This window comes from Lampris incognitus, chromosome 2, assembly GCF_029633865.1.
Source record: "Lampris incognitus isolate fLamInc1 chromosome 2, fLamInc1.hap2, whole genome shotgun sequence".
NCBI classification, from domain to species: Eukaryota; Metazoa; Chordata; class Actinopteri; order Lampriformes; family Lampridae; genus Lampris; species Lampris incognitus.
This window is the reverse complement of record NC_079212.1, coordinates 23,387,927-23,401,457: the sequence shown is the minus strand read 5'-3', so window position 1 is coordinate 23,401,457 and position 13,531 is coordinate 23,387,927. Positions and strand designations below refer to the sequence as shown.

The following is a 13,531-nucleotide window of genomic DNA, read 5'->3' as shown; positions in this document are numbered from 1 at the left end:
TTGTCATTATTATTATTCATATTCATATTGTCGAAGGTGTCTGGCTGGAAGCGCTAGCATTGGATCAGCTGAGGGAGCTTGGTCTGCTGTGTCCTGTGGGCCCAAGGTCCACGGCCCTGACCGGAGCTGCGCCTGAAGAAGAAACACCAAGGGCGGTCTGACAGGACGTGGAAGTGGGGTAGGATAAGCTAACTGCTAGCCCAGGCAAACTGGCAGTTCCGACAGTCATCCTGGCTGGCGTTCGTTCTCCTGGACAGTGATTTTTTTTATTATTTTTTTTTTAGTTTAGATATATGTGTTAGTTTGGATATATGTGTTCTTGTAGTTCTTGTAGTTTTTGGATATGTGTTTTTGTCTTTGTGTTGCACTGCTGTGGGCTGGGTGAAACAATATTTCATTTCATTTCATGTGGACAAGTGCATGAAATGAAACGACAAAGTGTTTCTGATTCTGATTCTGAGGAGGGCCTTTTTGACTGAACACACCACATTTGACATAACCAGTATTGTCTGCCACCCATCATGTCGGCATCATGGGCAGCATGGCTCAGGAGGTATAGCAAGGGTCTAGTAATCAGAAGGTTGCTGGTACGATCCCTAGCTCCTCCAGAGAGCACGCTGAAGTGTCCTTGAGCAAGACACTGAACCCCTAACCGCTCCTGATGAGCAGGTTGATGCCTTGCATGGCAGCCTCCACCATCAGTGTATGAATGTGTGTGAACGGGTGAATGTGAGGCATACACTATAAAGTGCGTTGAGTGGTTGTAGACTAGAAAAGCATTATATAAATGCAGTCCATTTACCATTTTATCATGTCAATCTTGAAAAAATAGGGGAACTGATGAACAGCAAAACACATGTCTGTTATGCCACTTTTATCCCAAGGATTAATATTCTCCAAAATGCACACATATATCTTGTATTTCAGATTAAAGAAAAGATAAAAGTAGAAGGTTGACATAGAGTAGGTTTTAAACAGGCAGGTTTGGCGCCCGAACCCCAGACCACAGGGCAGCATAATGTAGAGACTATTTACTGTAGCGTGTTTTCTTGTGACACTGCTATCTGTGGGTGACACACCCAGATACAGCATTTGTAATAACCACAACTTGAGCAACATTGATTCTATTTCAACACACAGATCATGGGTAAGATTTCACAATTTCGTATCTATCTATCTATCTATCTATCTATCTATCTATCTATCTATCTATCTATCTATCTATCTATCTATCTATCTGTTGACCTCAAGAACAGTCTGGGTGGCTTAGTTTTCAAAATGAACCCACTTTCCTGGTAAAACCTAAACACCAGAATGGCCACAGTAACACATTGCTATACTGATGTTTACTGAAGCGATTTCTTTTCCGCTTACCCATCGTAGCCTTTTGAGACCACTTCTGAATTTGGACCTGGGCGTCACGTGGGTATCGTTTCGACGTGCGCCGCCTCCCATTGTCGGGCGTTTCTCATTTAATAAGGACTCATTCAGTCCCCCCGGAGTAAAAGTGGGCGCCACTACGCATGCGTTTCCCGGACTGGTACCCTGGGCTGCACGCGCCGTGCCATTGTCAAACGCGAGGACACACGGAAAGGTGCGGAACAGAAAGCGCGCGCCGAACCCTGACTGGACATAGGTTAACGAACCGCCACGGTGAGTAACATGAAAATGAAAAACTGAAGCGAGATAACCGGCAGAGTTGTTATTTCAAGTTAAAAGAGCCCATGTGGATATACGGAAACCAAGCGTTTCTCGCGTTCCGCATCTCGGGAGTGTAGCGGGTCTGCTACCGTCCTCTGTTGAATTAGCCAGCTCGATGCGGCTAGCTTTGCTAACTGCTGTTTTATATTGATGCATCGGCTCGTCATCGGCTTCCGTTGGTCGTTGCCGTTTTCCTCTCGAACGGCCGTATGTTCAGTCACCACAACGTGACGCTGGCATCAGTCGTTAATTGCGCGTCGGACACTTATTTAAACTGCCCCTGTTGTCATCTAATCATAACGTGTTTTCCTTTCCGTCTGTCTGTCTGTCTTGCTGGTCAGTTGGGTGGCATAACGCAGGGCTAATATAATTAGAGGAGTGGGCTAAACGCAGTTGAGTTTTTTGATTTGTCCAACCAAGAATGCGTCTAGTGAAATGACCTTTTCTTCGCCCGCCCAGTGTTTAATGAGTTCAACGTGCTACGTGGTTGCTCAAGGGGCAGGATGACTACAGTATTGCATCACTGTGCTCTTTTCCTGTCCATTTCTTAAGTAAAGTAGATAAGTTTAATATACATTTGGGGGAAATTCTGGCTGTCCGATGTGTGACTGTTACTCACCAGAGTAAGCTTTAACTGTTACCTGCCCGATGTACCAGATATGTGGGACTAACAACACAAGGGCAATTAAGATATTAACATGTGAGTTGTGAGTCACAGAAATAATCTGATTTACATTCAAACGCCGTCATTAACTCTGTGAACTCTGTTGAGCATAATTTTTGTTTCTACCACATGACAAACCCCACCCTCAAGAAACTAGCAGCGAACATACGTTATTGTGCCATGGACTCCACTGTCATTATTTAGAAGTTCTGACACAAAAAAAATAGTAGAATAGTGCTTTTTTATTTTTGCTTTGCTTTTGCAAATGTCTAAGTTAAGACAGACCACGTTAATAATTGGATTAGAGGTGTGTGTGTGTGTGTGTGTGTGTGTGTGTGTGTGTGTGTGTGTGTGTGTGTGTGTGTGTGTGTGTTACTGCAGGACTGAGTGTGAAAAGAAGCATGGTAATGATTAAGAGGGGATACCAGAGAGCTTAAAACTGGAGGCAGCAGTTAGAGTTACAACACTTTGGCTGGGGGATTCTTAAGTTTAGCAGCTATATTTACCATTTCACCAAGCAAAGAGGCCTTTAGAATTAAAAAATCCTAGCTTGTCACAGTGACTCCTGGAGTAGATAACTTGATATTGTCATAATTAACCAGCAGCCGGCTGGTGGTGGATTGTGTCAGTTACACCTCTTGGTCAAACAATGATATGTCGGAATGCTGCGATGTGTGTTTAGAGTAAAGTGGCAACTGATGTTTGTAAAGAAGCCGGAATACACGTGTCCTTGCTCTATGGTAAATTTTCCACTCTTGATGTTTATCTGGGAAAGTTAGTATGTGCGTTTATGTGTATGCTGCTCTTGCCCAACAGTCTATGGAGCATTCATGTTTTGGTCTCCTGAGTTCTTCCCATGCTTAAAAGCAACATAATGAGTTTAGACTTTGTAGTTGAGGGTCCTCGAGTTGTTCTGTATGAGTTTGGTCATCTGTGTCTGCTTGTACAGCATGTGCTCCATGTGAGTGGCTGAGGTTTGTGGGTGTTGGTCATTGTATCTGTGTATCCATATGTGCTGCACTCAGATGTATAGGCATGTGAGAAAGATTGTATCTGGTTGCTAAGTGAGATGACCATGTTACTATTTGCCTTAGCCTGTGGGAGTTAAGTGGTCACTAGTCAAAAACTGGGGAGTATTCAACAGGGTTTTGACAACAGAGGGCATTATTATAAGGGCATTCTACCGAGTCTTTTTTTTCAGCGCATACAGTGTCATTTTAATGTTTAGCTAGTTTTAATTTTTGGGTTAAATGTGAAATGACAAAAAAGAGAGAACGTACACGTTTTTAAAGAAACAACGCACAGACAGCTAACAGATCTAACAAATCTGGTTGATAAAAGAACAATCTCAGAATTGTCTAGAGATTTTCTCACCTTCGGTCGGCTGCTCTACCGAGTCTTTTTAAACAGTAAACCCTTAATTTGGTAAAATTCATTTTGAAAGAGTAATTAATATTCTGCCAGTACCAGTATGCACTGCGCGAAGGTTTCTCAACGGCAGAAATTACAAGACAAACATTTCAGCCAATCAACCTTGTAGTTCTTCTGTCATCCACTGATGTAGATGGATGTCGGAAGTAAGTAAGTTTGCTATCAGGAATGAGACCAAATAGTCAATTAGTCGACCAACAGGTGACTAGTTGAGTACTGTGTCAACCTGTTTTATAGATTTGTTTTTATTGTTTAACAACCACAGCAGAGGACATTTGAATCAAACATGGTGCACACAGTCTTGCTTGCTTACCTTGCTGGAGTGCTGCTCTGTAACATTATGCTCATTGCTGCCACTAGTGTTAGGGGTTATGCTGCAGCAATAACACATCAAATGAGATATAATTGTGCTACACGTCCCGGTATATTTCACTATTTAGAGTTTTCGGCAAAGTATAAACACTACCATATGAGAAGTATCGCCGTTTACCCTAAAAGATCATCAGAGGAGAGCTTTAAAAGCACTGACAAAGGGGAAAAGCGAGTTTTGCATATTTCCACACGATATGAGCAAAGTTTGCATTTTGACAATTTCACTGTTTTTACTCAATAACTATCCCCGCCAGGCGGAAAGCCTGGGTGGGATTGTTTGTGTGTGTGTGTGTGTGAGAGAGAGAGTGTGTGTGTCCGCCGCGGCTAATCTTGCAAATTACTGGACCCATCAGCCTAATTTTTTTTGTGCACAGCTATGACCATATGATGAAGAATCTCTCGTGGTTGCAGTGATTAAAAATCTTCGAAAATTTTTGTTCTCACTATTGGTCTAAGGACAGGATGTTGTGTCGCTGCTTCCTCTCTTCACTCTAGCTCGCTCGACCACCGCTGCTCTGTCGCTGCCTGATCTGAGTTAACCAGATTCACATCTACGGTTGACTTGGATCGGGCAGTGACGTGACCAAAGTTTATTAAAAGAATTTTGATAATCCAAAAAATGCGAAAGTTATAAAGGATAAACTTCCTCTAGGTTGCAGTCAAAAACAGGAGGTGTTGCATATTCTTGTTGCTGCTCGATTTGAGTCAGCTGTAGATGTATGTGTGTGCGTGCACATGCACCCACGCATGTGCAGTAAACGTATGTATGTAATCAACTGTTTGTTGATAAACTGTTACTTGAACATATTTCACTGTGCTCCTTTTTTTTTTTTTTGCGTTTTTCCTCTTTTTTCTCCCCAATTGAAATTAGCCAATTACCCTATTTTCCAAGCCTTTCCGATCTCTGCTCCACCCCCTCTGCTGATCCAAGGAGGGCTGCAGACTACCACATGCCTCCTCTGATACATGTGGCGTCGCCAGCTGCTTCTTTTCACCTGACAGTGAGGGGTTTCGCCAGGGGGACGTAGCGCATGGGAGGATCACGCTAATCCCCCAGTTCCCCCTCCCCCCTGAACAGGCGCTCCAACTGACTAGAGGAGGCGCTAGTGCAGCGACCAGGACACATACCCACATCCGGCTCCCCACCCGCAGACACGGCCATTTTTGTCTGAAGGGACGCCCGACCAAGCTGGAGCTAACATGGGGATTCGAACTGGCAATCCCTGTGTTGGTAGGCAACGGAATTGACCCGTTGTTGGTCTTCTGATTGGTCTGCTATACCCACCAACCAGAGGGCTCCTACCCATGGTTACTGTTGCTAACGTACATGGGGTTAGACAAACAAATTGAGTGAATAAACTCTGATGCGTTCCGATAGTAAGTGAATTTGTGAGCGAAAACAGGAGGAATTGAGATGAACGGGAATGTGGTTAAATGGTGTGCATGGGGTACCTGTAACAGTGACTCACGATATCCAGAACACAATCCTGGAGTTGTTTTTATTCCTTTCATCAAACCCAAAACAAATATTGAGAGATGTCGCCACTGGATTCGGCTGTGTGGACGACCACACGAGCAGTTCAACCCTGCCACTGCCAGCAAAAATACCTACATATGTTCAGAGGTAAGAGAAAACAATATTGTTTTCAGTATATTCACAATATTCTAAATGTTCCAGTAATGTTCGCTACCTATACTGAATAACATTAAAAGCATGCTGGTAACGTTGCCATTTCTGTCACTAAGCTAACTAACATCAGCAACTAAGTGGTAGCCTACCAAGCCAGATAGAAATCAGTAGCACATGTTGTTTGTTCCCTTCAAAATAATTATTTTGTTGATGGTGCCCCAAGCGAACAATATTCTGATCCTGTGGATGCAGCAGGAACAGCTGCCAGACCTAGTCGAAAAAGGTAAAGTAGGAAATGTTGTTTGCTAACGTCAGCTAAGCAACTTGCTGTCTGATTTAACTTAGGCTAACATAACCAGCAATGAGCTAATGTTGATTAGTGTGTGTGTGTTTTGGTGAAAGAATGATACTTTAACTTTTCATTATTATATTTCTGACATACAGTGTCTCAAATAATTCTTTGGGGTCCCAGCTCAGTCCCCCTAGGGCTTAGACATATTTCATGCTTCTTGCGGACAGCCCACACTGCATCTGCAAGAAGCATGAAACCCATCTTAGAAGGTTGGCAATGAAGTTTTTGTTTAAATTATTACAAAGAACAGGTCCACACAATATTACTTTTAGAATATCCAATATAATTCTAATGTGATGATAACAAACAGTACACCGATAAAACAGTAAACAGCATTATTATAGGACAAAAATTGCAATTGATGCTCTGTGTGAATTGCAATGTAAACTCTTAGAGAAATCTTAATGATGTCAAGGCGGTTTTATGAATGTCTGCCATTTAAAAATGATAAACTCTTTCTCCTCTTTTGAATTATTTAGACGAAGGTTAGATCAACAAAGAGAGAACAGCACAGGACAGGCAACGTTTTTTAAGAATCAAAATTATGAGTTTTAATGTTAACTACGTGTACAAGTTTTCAATGTTTTTCTATGGGAATGGACCCCCTCAGAGCTTTGTTTGTCTAACCTAGCAACAGTAACATAGGAAAGCGGGACAAGGGCGGGACTTGACAAGGGTCAATTGACCGCTACGCCACCTGGACGCCCCTGTACTCCTAATTTTTGTCATTTAGGAGCACATGTACTCCTTGGGGGGTGGGGGGGGGTAGCGTAGAGCCCTAATGCTTGAGACGGGGTGTCCACCAGAAGCAAGCCCTATAAATTGTCTTTGTGCAGGCTCAATAAGCCCGGTAAGAAAATTAAAGAAAGTTGCTAAGTACAGTGCATCCGGAAAGTATTCACACCCCTTCACATTCCCCACATTTTATGTTACAGCCTTATTCCAAAATGGATTAAATTCCTTTTTTTTCTCATCAATCTACATACAATACCCCATAATGACAAAGTGAAAAAGGTTTTGTAGAAATTTTTGAAAATGTATTAAAAATAAAAAACTGAAATATTGCATGTATTTAAGTATTCACACCCTTTACTCAGTACTTGGTTGAGGCACCCTTGGCAGCGATTAAAGCCTCAAGTCTTCTTGGGTATGAAGCTACAAGCTTGGCACACCTATATTTGGGGTATTTTTCCCATTCTTCTCCACAGATCCTCTCGAGCTCTGTAAGGTTAGATGGGGAGCGTCGCTGCACAGCTATTTTCAGGTCTTTCCAGAGATGTTCAATGGTGTTCAAGTCTGGGCTCTGGTTGGGCCACTCAAGGACATTCACAGACTTGTCCCAAAGCCACTCCTTCGTTGTCTTGGCTGTGTGCTTAGGGTCGTTGTCGTGTTGAAAGGTAAACCTTCGCCCCAGTCTGAGGTCCTGAGCGCTCTGGAGCAGGTTTTCATCAAGGATCTCTCTGTACTTTGCTCCATTCATCTTTCCCTCGATCCTGACTAGTCACCCAGTTCCTGCCGCTGAAAAACATCCCCACAGCATGATGCTGCCACCACCATGCTTCACTGTAGGGATGGTATTAGCAAGGTGATGAGAGGTGCCTGATTTCCTCCAGACGTGACGTTTGGCATTCAGGCCAGAGTTCAATCTTGGTTTCATCAGACCAGAGAATCTTGTTTCTCATGGTCTGAGAGTCCTTTAGGTGCTTCTTGGCAAACTCCAAGCGGGCTGTCATGTGCCTTTTACTGAGCAGAGGCTTCCGTCTGGCCACTCTACCATAAAGGCCTGATTGGTGGAGTGCTGCAGAGATGGTTGTCCTTCTGGAAGGTTCTCCCATCCCCACAGAGGAAAGGTGGAGCTCTGTCAGAGTGACCATCGGGTCACCTCCCTGACCAAGGCCTTTCTCCCTCGATTGCTCAGTTTGGCTGGGTGGCCAGCTCTAGGAAGAGTCCTGGTGGATCCAAACTTCTTTCATTTACGAATAATGGATACCACTGTGCTCTTCGGGCCCTTCAAAGCTGTAGAACATTTTTTGTACCCTTCCCCAGATATGTGCCTCGATACAATCCTGTCTCGGAGGTCCACAGACAATTCCTTTGACTTCATGGCTTGGTTTCTGCTCTGACATGCACTGTCAACAGTGGGACCTTATATAGACAGGTGTGTGCCTTTCCAAATCATGTCCAATCCATTGAATTTACAACAGGTGGACTCCAATCAAGATGTAGAAACATCTTAAGGATGATCAGTGGAAACAGGATGAACCTGAGCTCAATTTTGAGTGTCATAGCAAAGGGTGTGAATACTTACACTACCGTTCAAAAGTTTGGGATCACCCAAACAATTTCGTGTTTTCCATGAAAAGTCACACTTATTCACCACCATATGTTGTGAAATGAATAGAAAATAGAGTCAAGACATTGACAAGGTTAGAAATAATGATTTTTATTTGAAATAAGATTTTTTTTACATTAAACTTTGCTTTCGTTAAAGAATCCTCCATTTGCAGCAATTACAGCATTGCAGACCTTTGGCATTCTAGCTGTTAATTTGTTGAGGTAATCTGGAGAAATTGCACCCCACGCTTCCAGAAGCAGCTCCCACAAGTTGGATTGGTTGGATGGGCACTTCTTTGAGCAGATTGAGTTTCTGGAGCATCACATTTGTGGGGTCAATTAAACGCTCAAAATGGCCAGAAAAAGAGAACTTTCATCTGAAACTCGACAGTCTATTCTTGTTCTTAGAAATGAAGGCTATTCCATGCGAGAAATTGCTAAGAAATTGAAGATTTCCTACACCGGTGTGTACTACTCCCTTCAGAGGACAGCACAAACAGGCTCTAATAGGTACTATTTAATGAAGATGCCAGTTGGGGACCTGTGAGGCGTCTGTTTCTCAAACTAGAGACTCTAATGTACTTATCTTCTTGCTCAGTTGTGCAACGCGGCCTCCCACTTCTTTTTCTACTCTGGTTAGAGCCTTTTTGTGCTGTCCTCTGAAGGGAGTAGTACACACCGGTGTAGGGAATCTTCAATTTCTTAGCAATTTCTCGCATGGAATAGCCTTCATTTCTAAGAACAAGAATAGACTGTCGAGTTTCAGATGAAAGTTCTCTTTTTCTGGCCATTTTGAGCATTTAATTGACTCCACAAATGTGATGCTCCAGAAACTCAATCTGCTCAAAGAAGTGCCCATCCAACCAATCCAACTTGTGGGAGCTGCTTCTGGAAGCGTGGGGTGCAATTTCTCCAGATTACCTCAACAAATTAACAGCTAGAATGCCAAAGGTCTGCAATGCTGTAATTGCTGCAAATGGAGGATTCTTTGACGAAAGCAAAGTTTGATGTAAAAAAAATCTTATTTCAAATACAAATCAGTATTTCTAACCTTGTCAATGTCTTGACTCTATTTTCTATTCATTTCACAACATATGGTGGTGAATAAGTGTGACTTTTCATGGAAAACACAAAATTGTTTGGGTGATCCCAAACTTTTGAACGGTAGTGTATGTAGATGCAATATTTCAGTTTTTTATTTTTAATAAATTTGCAAAAATTTCTACAAAACCTTTTTCACTTTGTCATTATGGGGTATTGTGTGTAGATTGATGAGGGAAAAAAAAGGAATTTAATCCATTTTGGAATAAGGCTGTAACATAAAATGTGGGGAAAGTGAAGGGGTGTGAATACTTTCCGGATGCACTGTATATGTATAGCACACAATCAACTTGCTGAATTGCAGTGATAAAGGAGTAAAAGAAAAGAAAATGGGTGAAAGAATGGATTGGGGTGCCCGGGCATCAAGGATTGTGTGTTCTATAGAGAGACGCATTTAATGCATTTTTTTCTTAGATGTGTGTTTTATACGTTTTTTTCACGTTTTGTACTACATGACCTTTTGAGGACATAATGTTTTGAAAAGTGCTCTACAAATAAAGATTATTACTATTCTTGTGGTTCTGTTATTTATGCAACACCTTTGGTACAGAATGTCTTGTACAGTTCCATATACTTTGTGATATAATTGTTTCAATAGCGTGTTCAGACATACTACTTTTTGTAAAATTTGTTGCAAACATTTATTGAAAAGGTAACAGTAAATATTACAAACTTGTGTCACACAATCAAAAAAAAGCAGCAGTGTAGCAATTTCACTACAATGGAAAAAATAACCATCTACCCATATAAAAAATTAAATCAAATAGTGGTAATGTAATCAAAACTGATTTAAGCATAGCTTTTCACTGGCTTTCATTCTGATCATTGGCTGTAGCTCGTCGCCGCCGTCATTGCCAGTCACAACCGGGTCACGACATGTTTCACACTACAGGATTTGGACTTCCCGACAGGTCCCAACTATTTAGCGTGCTAGGTATCTGGGAGGCGTCTGCTCATGTCTTGGGACAGTTCACACAAGTGCTCGAGCACCAAGCCAATGCCCGTTTTCTTCTGATCTGAGGCTTTTGTCAGGGAGTGGGAAATCAGGGCTACAATCGTGTAGTGTGAACTAGGGATAAGTCCAAACACCGGAAAAGGAGAGATATACCTGGCTGGGATCTGCACTGTAGTGAGTGCAGTCTTCTTCTGTAGTGTTGCAATGATAATGCTGCTGCAACATAACCTTCACCACTAGGGGCAGCAGTGAGCGCAATGTTACAGAGCCGCACTCCAGCTAGGTTAGTGGGTTGTGGCTAGCATAGACATATAAAGAGTAGACGCCGCGTCGACCGCTACTGCCTATTGGCGCTGACGAGCCGTGGGGCCGCCATCTTGGACCGGTCACCCGCTCCACTCAGTGTAATGTGTTTGGCAGGCGCAATGAACTGTCAGCGCAGTTAATCAATCATAACTCGCTGAATACCAAACTGATTTCCACGCCTTTTTCGTTGCTGAAAACGTCATACATGTAGCTATGATACAGGACACATGGTTTGACGTATTTTAATACTCATAGTTGGCTTAACAGTAATAGAATATTCTGATATATGATATAGTATGTGATGTATGATAGGTAGCTACCGTATTGTTCTGAATATAAGACGGGGTTTTTACCCTGGAAATACGTATGAAAAAGTGGGGGTCGTCTTACATACGAGGTCTAGACTTTTGAATGTCAATATATATTCTCACTCAGTCAGATTTGTTTCAAGACCGTTCTAAAATTAGACCACTTCAATGGTTAATGCAGTTATTGAAATGTTGAAATGGTTATTTTTTCACTGTGAGATGGATAGTCTCAATAGACTACAGTTTATTTTCATTTGTATGCTATTTAAATACCATAAGTCATTCATTTACAAACATATTTAAATTTTTTTATTTAAATGTGACAATTTCATCTAAAATATGTTGAAAACAATTTTATTTAAAAGCTGTTAAACAGACTACCTTGTTTTATTCAATGTGTTTTTATTATCATTATTTTCAAATATAATGTTTTTCTTTATAAAACCAATATTTGCTCTTCAAAAAGTATTTTTACAAAAATGAGTCTTGAAAAAGGGGGGGTCGTCTTATAATCAGGGTCGTCTTATATTCGGAACAATACGGTATTTAGCAAAACACTCACTATAAATATATATATACACACACACACGCTAAAATATGATAGAGAGGCAGAAGCAGATAGTGGCAGTAAAGTCAGCTATTTTAATAAGTTGAAGAAACAATATATGATTAGGCTATATAAATATATAAACAATATATGAACATATTATATATCTACAGTATATATAACAACAATATATGTTATATATCAGAGAAAATGAAAATATATATAAATCCCCGCCCCAAACCATATTTACACATGTACAAAGTTGCTTACATAGGTGACCAGTACATTACACACAATGGACAAACGTAAACACTGACAACAACACAAAATATTTACATGTGAGGGTAGGAAGTATACAGTGTGTGTGTGTGTGTAATGAAGTTGTATAATACTGTAATAATATCGTAATTATATCCAATAGTATGATGTAATAATAAAAAATAAATACATATATATATATATTTTTTAAAGAGAGATAAATATATAAACAATGTAGCATAACAATGTAGGGGAAAAAATAAAAGTTGCTAACTAAAGTTTGACATGAAACCCCTAAAACCCTTGAAAGAGAACTGTTTTGCAGAGTTTCTTTCTCGTGCTCTCTTTCTGCAGGTCAAGAGAGGTGAGTTTTGCAATGTGGTGCAACCTTATCTTGAGAAACACGGACACAACCAAAGACAACAAGTTGTAGTGGTGGTTGTCGATGCCAAACTGTGTCTCAATGTGTTCCCCAAGCAGAAAAACATCCTCCGTGCCAATCTTCTCTCGGACGATGTGGGTGACTGTAGACAGCTTTGGAGTTTGCTTTGTTGCAGCTTGGCGAATCACCCTCTCTGCAGCTCTCAGCACCTTATAATAATAATAATACATTGTGGCGGACACCAGGGGCTATGCCTCTCACCCAGCAGGACTGTGAGCTGGGGGCGTGGTTTACGTTCCCGGGCTGACCGGTGCAGGGTTGTTCCTGCTGCAGTTGGTTTTTGGAGTTGAGGAATAAACATCAAACTCGCCTTCGTCTCCTGTGTTTTTCCTCATTCCTGCCACATTGGTGACCCCGAATTGAACATGTTTGGAGCAGAAGATGTGTGTGAATCCACTTCGGCCACGCCGCCCCAACTCTCACAGCCGGCCGTTCTCGCCGCGGCTGTGAAACTCCCAGAGTTCTGGCAGAGCGACCCGGCCTCGTGGTTCCAGCATGTCGAGGCGCTGTTCCACCTGCGTGGAATCTCCGCGGACGACTCCAGATACTATTTGGTCGTCGCTGCGCTGGACCAGCAGTCCACACGCCGGGCCATGCAGCTGTTGCGCGCCCCTCCGCAACACGATAAATACGTCGCCCTCAAACATCTTCTGCTCCGGAGGTAAAGTCTATCTACCGCAGAGAGGGCAGATAGAATCCTTTCCCTATCCAGTTTGGGCGACGGGACGGCTGTGGATCTCATGGACAATATGCTGTCGCTGCTAGGCTCGGACGAAGGTGGGTTCCTTTTCCCGCACGTTTTCCTGCGCCAGCTCCCGTCTCATGTGCGCGCGGCTTTGGCTAACTCCCCGTGTCTGGCCGCTGGTGACTGCCGAGGTTTGGCTGAGGAGGCCGATCGGGTTCTGCTGGCTACCAGACGGTTCGCTGTGCAGAGTGTGGCATCGGAGCCTCTGCAGCCGACGTCGGAGGACGCGGACCCGGCAGTGGTGGCTGAAGTGACTGCTCGGAGACGGCGCGGGAGAGGCCTCTGTTTCTTCCACCAGCGGTTCGGCGGCAAAGCGGGGCGCTGCGTCCCTCCGTGCACGTTTGAGGCGGCGGGAAACTCCTGGGCCAGCGCTCAGTAGCAGCTG

General features: G+C 42.7%; 1 protein-coding gene across 1 annotated transcript in view; it reads left to right on the top strand.

The window, feature by feature from the left end:
• Positions 1-1,510: 1,510 nt before the first annotated feature.
• LOC130108307 (monocarboxylate transporter 1-like) overlaps positions 1,511-13,531 on the top strand; it is a 40,594-nt gene continuing 28,573 nt past the window's right edge. Inside the window, exon 1 of the mRNA XM_056275201.1 lies at positions 1,511-1,653. The gene's annotated coding sequence lies outside the window, so the exon portion shown is untranslated. The remainder of the gene's footprint in view (positions 1,654-13,531) is intronic.